The sequence below is a fragment of the Astatotilapia calliptera genome, chromosome 17 (assembly GCF_900246225.1).
Source record: "Astatotilapia calliptera chromosome 17, fAstCal1.2, whole genome shotgun sequence".
Taxonomy (NCBI): domain Eukaryota; kingdom Metazoa; phylum Chordata; class Actinopteri; order Cichliformes; family Cichlidae; genus Astatotilapia; species Astatotilapia calliptera.
In genome coordinates, this window is record NC_039318.1 from 511691 (window position 1) to 521941 (window position 10251).

Sequence of the window (10251 nt, forward strand, 5' to 3'; positions counted from 1 at the left end):
TTGGTGGACCATGTCATCAACCATGGCCTGACTATGAGGGAAGCTGGGCAGAGAGTCCACCCACATCTAAGCCGCTTCACAGTGGCATCTGTAATACGAACATTCAGACTAGAAAACAGGTCTGTCTTCACCTCCATACCTTCTGCTCTACTCAGATGGTTTCATAGCACTGTTCTACAGTATATCACATTACCATATCAAGTGTACGGGGTGCTAATGCTCCTTTTGCAGCCAAAGTGGCTGATTCCTTATATTGAAGTACAGTGTTGTACAGTGGATGACACAGTACATACAGTAAAGTACTGTAAGAAAAATAAGCAAACCGATGACAATATGTGGTTGTATTTCTCCAGAATGACTCGAAGACCTTCTGGGGGAGGACGGCAACGCCTGTTCACACAACAGCAGGAACTTCCCGTTGTGGACCTAGTGAGGGCAGACAATGCCATCCGTCTCCACCAGCTACGACGGAAAATACTTGCAGACAGGCGAGTGTTCAGCAACATAGACCATGTGAGCATCACCACCATCAGACGCATCTTGGGTAAACACAGCATCACCATGAAGCAGCTCTACAGAGTCCCATTCGAGAGGAACAGTGACAGGGTCAAAGGACTTCGAGCTGAATATGTACGGGTACGTGTAACTGTCCCTTACATTTACAATAGAGTATTGGTGAAGTCCAGCAGCAGCTGAATATGTACCATATCAGTACCACATGGATCCATCCTGAGAGCTACACAGGTACCTGTGTGATGGGGTGAGGGTGCTGCATGTGTAGCACTGTAGTACAGGGACATGTTCCCCTTTTTTCCAGAGAATCTTGGCCATGGATGGAGCTGCACAGCCTCATGAATACATTTTCATTGATGAAGCTGGATTCGACCTGAGCAAAACAAGACGACGGGGTCGTAATGTAATTGGCCAAAGGGCAATTGGGGCAGCGCGGGGGAAATATCACATTGTGTGCCGCCATATGCCTTCGAGGGCTTCTGCACCATCATGCAATACTAGGTCCATACAATAGCCAACACATACTCACATTTCTAGATGCTCTCCATGATATAGTTGTACAGAACAGACCAGATCAGCCCAGGTTTGTGGTGATATGGGATAATGTCAGTTTCCATCGGCTGCTCTGGTCCAGGCCTGGTTCTCCAACCACAATCAATTTGAAGTGGTATACTTGCCCCCTTACTCACCATTTTTGAACCCTATAGAGGAATTTTTTTCGGCTTGGAGATGGCGAGTATATGACCGCCAACCACATGCCCGCATGCCTCTTCTGCAGGCAATGGAACAGGCCTGCGGCGACATTCAGGTGACAGCAATCCATGGATGGTTTCGACATGCAAGAGGATATTTTCCCCGGTGCCTAGCGGGAGAGGACATTGCTTGCGATGTTGATGAGGTCCTGTGGCCAGACCCCAACAGACGGCGGGATCCATGAGCCCACTTATGCACAATTGTCATGGTTTTTTGTGTTTACAGTATAGTGTTTTTTCTATTGCAGTATTATTGTGTTGTTGTTGTTTTTTGCTTTATCTGAATTCATGGTACTGCAATGTACAATATTGAGTAGGTCTATTTGCGTTTTTGGTTGTTTGAAAATGTGTCTCCTGTAAATGTGCCTTCTGAATAAACAATGGGAATCAAGGACTGCAGTGTTTTATGTGAAGAAGACTAGTGTGTTCCCCCTGATCTGTAAGTGTTTGCATATGATGCAAGTATGTGTCATTTTGTCAACAGAGTTACATTTTGACAGAGGAATGTTAGGTTTTGATAGCAGAGTTTAGGTTTTGGGAGTAGAGTTTCAATTTGGCACAGATGTGAATGGTATACAGTGGGGCAAAAAAGTATTTAGCCAGCCACCGATTGTGCAAGTTCCCCCACTTAAAATGATGACAGAGGTCAGTAATTTGCACCAGAGGTACACTTCAACTGTGAGAGACAGAATGTGAAAAAAAAATCCATGAATCCACATGGTAGGATTTGTAAAGAATTTATTGGTAAATCAGGGTGGAAAATAAGTATTTGGTCACCTCAAACATGGAAAATCTCTGGCTCTCACAGACCTGTAACGTCTTCTGTAAGATGCTTTTCTGTCCCCCACTCGTTACCTGTATGAATGGCACCTGTTTGAACTCATCATCTGTATAAAAGACACCTGTCCACAGCCTCAAACAGTCAGACTCCAAACTCCGCCATGGCCAAGACCAAAGAGCTTTCGAAGGACACCAGGAAAAGTATTGTAGACCTGCACCAGACTGGGAAGAGTGAATCTACAATAGGCAAGCAGCTTGGTGTGAAAAAATCAACTGTGGGAGCAATCATCAGAAAATGGAAGACATACAAGACCACTGATAATCTCCCTCGATCTGGGGCTCCACGCAAGATCTCATCCCGTGGGGTCAAAATGATCATGAGAACGGTGAGCAAAGATCCCAGAACCACACGGGGGGACCTGGTGAATGACCTGCAGAGAGCTGGGACCAAAGTAACAAAGGTCACCATCAGTAACACACTACAACGGCAGGGAATCAAATCCCGCAGTGCCAGACGTGTTCTGCTGCTGAAGCCAGTGCATGTCCAGGCCCGTCTGAAGTTTGCCAGAGAGCACATGGATGATACAGCAGAGGATTGGGAGAATGTCATGTGGTCAGATGAAACCAAAGTAGAACTTTTTGGTATAAACTCAACTCGTCGTGTTTGGAGGACGAAGAATACTGAGTTGCATCCCAAGAACACCATACCTACTGTGAAGCATGGGGGTGGAAACATCATGCTATGGGGCTGTTTTTCTGCCAAGGGGACAGGACGACTGATCCGTGTTAAGGACAGAATGAATGGGGCCATGTATCGTGAGATTTTGAGCCAAAACCTCCTTCCATCAGTGAGAACTTTGAAGATGAAACGAGGCTGGGTCTTCCAACATGACAATGATCCAAAACCTGCCAGCTCCATAGCAGACCGGGAGGTCGAGGGTCACTAGAGCTGCCGAGAACAGCGGACTCCTGACAGGGGCGGATCTAGAAGGGTGGCATGGGGTGGCAAGTGCCACCCTAAAATGATCCCTTGCCACCCCAAGTGCCACCCCAGTTTTGCATATGACAGTGTTGGTTATTAAAATAAGATAGCATTAACAGTAGGTATGGTGTTCTTGGGATGCAACTCAGTATTCTTCTTCCTCCAAACACGACGAGTTGAGTTTAAACCAAAAAGTTCTACTTTGGTTTCATCTGACCACATGACATTCTCCCAATCCTCTGCTGTATCATCCATGTGCTCTCTGGCAAACTTCAGACGGGCCTGGACATGCACTGGCTTCAGCAGCGGAACACGTCTGGCACTGCGGGATTTGATTCCCTGCCGTTGTAGTGTGTTACTGATGGTGACCTTTGTTACTTTGGTCCCAGCTCTCTGCAGGTCATTCACCAGGTCCCCCCGTGTGGTTCTGGGATCTTTGCTCACCGTTCTCATGATCATTTTGACCCCACGGGATGAGATCTTGCGTGGAGCCCCAGATCGAGGGAGATTATCAGTGGTCTTGTATGTCTTCCATTTTCTGATGATTGCTCCCACAATTGATTTTTTCACACCAAGCTGCTTGCCTATTGTAGATTCACTCTTCCCAGTCTGGTGCAGGTCTACAATACTTTTCCTGGTGTCCTTCGAAAGCTCTTTGGTCTTGGCCATGGCGGAGTTTGGAGTCTGACTGTTTGAGGCTGTGGACAGGTGTCTTTTATACAGATGATGAGTTTAAACAGGTGCCATTCATACAGGTAACGAGTGGGGGACAGAAAAGCTTCTTACAGAAGACGTTACAGGTCTGTGAGAGCCAGAGATTTTCCTTGTTTGAGGTGACCAAATACTTATTTTCCACCCTGATTTACCAATAAATTCTTTACAAATCCTACCATGTGGATTCATGGATTTTTCTTTCACATTCTGTCTCTCACAGTTGAAGTGTACCTCTGGTGCAAATTACTGACCTCTGTCATCATTTTAAGTGGGGGAACTTGCACAATTGGTGGCTCACTAAATACTTTTTTGCCCCACTGTATACAGCCAGGAGCAACCCCTCCCCCAAGTTCTCCACCAATCTACACTTTCATATTTTGTGGAATTTTTGTTTTTAAGATGGAGCTATTGAATTTGTGAGTTTATTAAATTGAGTCTGAGTATTTAACCCATGTACTGTACAGCACTTTAGTCCAGTGTGCTACATGTTTTAAAGTGCTTTAGGCTACGTTCACTCTGCAGGTCTTAATGCTCAATTCCGATTTTTTGATCAAATCCGATTTTTTTGTCTGCTCGTTCACACTACAAATAAAATGCGACAGCAAACGCGCTCTAGTGTGAACGCTCAAAGCGGCCGCATGCGCAAAAGAAGACGTCACACACAACGCGCTCTGTTTAGACCCAGAGCAAACAGTATTGTTTGATAGATGGCCCTTAATATAAAGACTTTACGTTTCCCAATTTTTGCTTTAAGTTATTTTGTTATTTACATAATAATGTAACTAACCTAATAATGATCCTTATTGCTGTTTTAGAGGAGCGGTGCTTCAAAGGATAGTTGCAGATTTCTGTCAGAATCTGCAGATTATACAGTACAAATAAAATGTTCACGTTTCTCCAACATTGTCTTCCCAACAGTTTCACTGATATCTACACGGGAAGCGTTCGCGATGTCTTCTCTGGCGCTGATAATTGGTGTCTGTCTTTTGTCGGTGACGTAAAAGACGGATTTAATGCGACCTGACCGTTCAAACAGCAGTCGCTTTCTAAAACATCGGATATGTATCGGATTCAGTACGACATACGAAAGTGACCCAGATCGGATTTGAAAATATCGGATTTGTGCCGTTCACACTGTCATAGCAAGATCGGATATGGGTCGCATAGGGTCAGAAAAGTCGGATTTGATGCGCTTTCGCCTGCAGTGTGAACGTAGCCTTAGAAACTTTTTTCTTGGGCATTTTTGAAAATGTTTAACATTGAAAAAAAATCCTTTTGATCCAGTTAGCTATATCATGTATTAACTCAGTAACTAAAACCTCAGTATTTTAAATGTAAGCTTACCTTGTTCAGAAATCAGATGAACGCTGTTCTAAGAATCCTTCAGACACAGTAATGCCAAATAATATTTTTTCTGCCAGAAAATGTGTATTTGATGCAAAAGACTGCTAGCTTGTTCGTTTCTCAAAAAGTGTTCATGGGAGTGTAAAAAGTTTTTTTAATCCACTCTGAAAAAAATAAATACTCAAGCATTTGCATCGTGGTTTTATGAACAAAAAGTGAGTAAAGAAATTGAAGTTAAAAAAAAATACACTCATTACAAATTTAGCTGATTAAATACAACAAGAGGGTTTTTTTAACAGAACTTTATTGAACAAGTGAACACACAAAGTGAAAGGTCATATGAAAAAGACATTTTTCAGCAGTAAACCATAACAGGATATCTCAAATCATAGCAGCATAAACGCTAATTTTACCTGCACAAATCAGCACAAATGTAGCACTAAAAAAGTAGACCATTTTGGTTTGTTTTGGAGCAGTCTGGGGGGATGGTGACCTTTGAATCACCTATAAAATAATGTTTAATATCTCGGAAACCGTAGCAGCACAAACGCTAATTTTACCTGCACAAATCTGCACAAACGTAGCACTAACTGCTATTTGCCTTTACGTTTCAAGTGGGTGGGGGGTCAGCTTCACTCTGCTGGAGGGAGAGAGAGCCAGGGACAACAACGTCACATTAGAAAGGTATAGTAATCATCCACAACTATTTACAGTTGCAGATGATAAAGGATTCAGAAAGTTTATTCATGCAGGCCCATCTGACAAAATATGCATCTTCTTTTTGTTTTCATATTTTAATTTATATTTAATTGTGTTGTGGTTTGCAGTGTTTTGTGTTGTTTAAGTTGAACTGTGACTAGTTGGTTTTTGTATTATATGATTTATTTATTACATTTTATGTGGAGTGAATAAATACAAGTATATTTACGGTAGCCCCTAGAGACAAAGCATGTACAAACCCAGAAGCACGTACAAACTCCAAAACACGTAAAAACTCCAAAACACGTAAAAACTCTAAAACACGTAAAAACTCCGAAACACGTACAAAACACAACAGAAGTGCTCCAGGATGCTAGGGCGCAGTGTTGAGCTTTTGTTACCTAGTGGCTACACAAGCCAGCAAGTACCAACGATCGGATTTAGTGTGTGGTAGTAACAGGTAAATGAAAATGTTTTTGAATTATTTGAATATATATGAGTGCTTGTGTATAAATACACAAACACATATGCTTTCAATTGTGTAATTTAAGTGTCTAGGTAGCTCTGTTTTGGAAGTTCAGTTAACGCTAGAAATGTGTTTTGGAATTTTTACGTCCTTTTTGGAGTTTGTACGTGCTTTGTCTGTAGGGGCCACCGCATATATTATATATAAACATATATAAATAAAAAGGCCCTGGGGACTTTTTGTGGCTTTCTTTTTCCGGTTACAAGCCATTTGCACTGTGTTGAATGGAATATAGCCAAATTTTACAAAAAAAAAGTTTGGTATAATTTTATTTCAAAATTTAAGTCTGACTTCCTTAAATTAGCTTCAGTGGCTAAGCTAATAATGCACATCCTCTTAAGGCCCTAGTGGCCCATTTGTGCCCCATTGAAACCCATTATAAACGCTATTTTTCACTGCCCAATCATTACCATCAAGTTAAATGTCATCTTTTCACTTTCACTGTGACTTTCAAGCAGGGGTCTTAGAATTGTAATTCTTTTTTATTTGTCCACCAGGTGGCGCCCTTGTTTCACATTTGACACCTGCTGGAAAATACAACATTTACAGCTGGAAAATCCCACATTTACCACAGTGTCTTTATGCTCAAATGATGAGTTTGGGTCACTATCAATGTGGGTGTGTCTTAAAATAAAATAAAGGAGTGTGTGTCTAACCTCAGAATCAAAGAGTGTGTGTCTAATTTCAAACGTTTTTTCTCCTTTTGAAGTCCACACTGCAATGCAAACAAATCAAATATAAAACTAATACCAAAGCCAAATTAGACTTGTTTTGTCTGCAAGCTCAGGTTGTTTATGCAGCTGCACTAAAGCCGTGGTTATAAGAATGAGCAGTAGCGCGGGAGTAGTCTTTTTCACAATGGCAAGACGGTACAACACGGAGGAAGCGTTGCAAATGATCCTGGACCCCGAGTGCGAGGATAGCGCCTCATCATCCACCGAGGATTCGGGGGATGACGCGGAGATTTCTTCGGAGGAGGAAACGGAGGAGCTGGAGTCCGGTTCCGACTCATATGGATCAGAGTCTGAAAATGAGAGCGGAGAGATGGAGGAAGAATCAGCAGGGTGGATTTCCAAAAATGGAACAAAGTGTTCTCCGACAAACGCTGAGACGCTCCGCTACGTTCCAGCGGCCACGGGACACACCGGACCTACTTTTCATGCCACCGCCGGGATCAGTGACCCACAATCCAGTTTTTCTCTTTTTGTCACCGATGAAATTATCCTGCATATCGTCTCAATGACCAATATCCAGGGGAGACGTACTATCGCTGACTGGAAAGATGTGGACAGCGATGAACTGCGTGCGTATGTGGGGCTACTAATTCTGGCTGGTGTTTACCGTTCCCGAAACGAATCAACACTCAGTCTCTGGAGTGAGAAATCCGGCCGGGTGGGTTTCGGGCTACCATGTCCGAGAAAAGGTTTCACTACATCAGCAGCGCTCTCCGATTCGATGACAAACTTCCGAGACCAAGACACCGTGATGACAAACTGGGTCCATTTCGCAAAATCTGGGATATGTGGACCCATCGCCTCCAGATGATGTTCTGCCCAAACAGGGAAATTTGTGTGGATGAACAACTTATTCCTTTCAAAGGGAGGTGCGCCTTCATGCAGTATGTGCCCAAAAAGCCAGCAAAGTATGGTCTGAAGGTATGGGCGGTCTGCGACGTAGAGACGTCTTATGCCTGGAGACTGCAGCTCTACACGGGCAAAGCAGTCGGTGGGAGCGAGATCAACCAGGGGATGCGAGTGGTTCTGGAGCTGACAGAGGGGCTCCAGGGACACAGCGTCACGTGTGACAATTTTTTTACTTCCTTCCCTCTGTCAGAGGAGCTGCTCAGGCGAAAAAATACCCTGGTTGGCACCATTAGGAAGAACAAGCCCGAGCTTCCGCCACAACTGCTGCAGACAAGGGGGAGAGGAGTGTTTTCCGTCTTTGCTTTCACTACAACGCACACGGCCGTGTCATATGTCCCCCGCTGCGGCAGAAATGTCCTCCTGTTGAGCTCCAAACACCGCACTCCAGGAGTATGCGACGACCCGAAGAGAAAGCCCCACATAATAAAGGATTATAACAAATCTAAGGGAGGTGTGGACAAACTCGATCAGGTAGGTGTCATTACGCATCAGTTGCGCACGAATTTATTCATTCTTGCTCATATATTCTTGTGTAAAATATACGTAGGTTTAATGTTTTTTGTGTGTGTGTTTTGTTTTTTTATTAGGCTGTTGCCACCTACACCTGTAGAAGGCGAACGAGGCGGTGGCCGTTAGCCCTTTTCCACCACCTGATCGACATTTCGCTCTATAATCGTTACGTCCTGTGGACCGCGGTTGACCCAGCCTGGCAGCAAAGCAAAGCTTACAGAAGGAGGCTCTACATCGAGGAGGTTGGAGAAACCTTAGTTCAACCGCATATTGCCAAGAGAGAGCGACTTCCCCGCTCTTCCCATTTGTGAAAAATGCGCAGGGTGCTGCTGCTGCTGCTGCAGGTCCCTCTCCAGGCCCCTCTGCAGCCATCAAATCTAAGGTGAGGAAGCGATGTGACCTTTGCGCAGGAAAAAGGAGGGTCTTTACCACCTGCTGCAAATGTGGGAAGGCCACATGCAAGGACCACAGCCTGACCATCTGCAGCAACTGCTCCACCTGAGCAGGACTGCCCCCCCCAGCCCCCATCTCTCACTCTTTATCTCTTTCTCATATCTCTCATACCTTTCCCCATTCCAAACAGTATATGTTCATTGTTCTAAAGTTCTAAAAATAAATGTTTTGTGGTTCAAAGTGATCTTGTATTTTTATTTTCATATATTTTTTTTTTTATTTTAGAACACAACAAGGTAATAGTATTTAGTGGTAATAAGCAATAAGTAAATAATAAGTGCTAATAAGCAGTTAACATAATCAAAAAGTGAAAACATGATCACCATTATATTACATTTACTGTGCTCCTAGAAAAAATAGTAATTGATCAGAATGAATGTTGGTGCCAATCTTTGGTCCATCTAAAGGCCTAATTATAATAACAAACGAATATTACTTCAAATGTTTTTTATGGAAAATATTTAGTTTCTTTGTTTTTTGGGGCTAAAAAAACAGTGCGCTCATGTAATAAAACTGTGATTTAGAGGGTTAAAACAACGAAAATATAATTAAAAATTTATATGAATATTTCAGGGAGAAGTAGTTTTAAAAGACTGACCAATTTAAAGTGGAAAAAAATATGAATATATAATATTTTTATTGCACTTTTTGGGGCGTGGCCGTTTTGGTCCCTTAGAGCCTTTAAAGGGTGCATTTTTTTAGGGCCTAACAACCGAAAGAGCCGGAAATTCTATCACTAGTAAACTGCCATTAAACAAAACAGAAGAAGAAGAAAACCCCTGCACATGCACGGTACGGATCGGGTAGACCCGATTTGTACGGTCCGACTTTGCACATGCGCAGTAAGGATCGGGAGTCCTGATCCGTAACTATCTTTTTATTTTTCGTTTTTGTCTACATTATATTGAAATGTTTCATTATTGGAAACATTTTAAGACATATTTATTATTCTTAAAATCTTAACAGATACTCTGACCTGTAACTATTGTAAAATGCTTCGAGTGGAAGCAGTGGCCTTTTGGCAGAGGTGGGACCAAGTCATTGTTTTGCAAGTCTCAAGTAAGTCTCAAGTCTTTATCCTCAAGTCTCAAGTCAAGTCTCAAGTAATGTCAGGCAAGTCAGAGTCAAGTCTCAAGTCACTGGTGTAAAAGTCCGAGTAAAGTCACAAGTCTGAAACTTTGAATTTCAAGTCCTTTCGAGTCTTGCAGTTATGCTAAATGTAAATATTAGACCATGTAATTTTAAAATCTGTGTTTTTCTCAACACATGACAAAATAGTGAACTTAGAAAATATACACAAATTGTGAAATTGCACCTCTTTAAAATGCAGCTCAA

At 42.7% G+C, this 10251-nt stretch overlaps 1 pseudogene; it reads left to right on the forward strand.

The window, feature by feature from the left end:
* Nucleotides 1-6438: 6438 nt before the first annotated feature.
* On the forward strand, nucleotides 6439-9038 carry LOC113009276 (piggyBac transposable element-derived protein 4-like; annotated as a pseudogene).
* Nucleotides 9039-10251: the final 1213 nt, after the last annotated feature.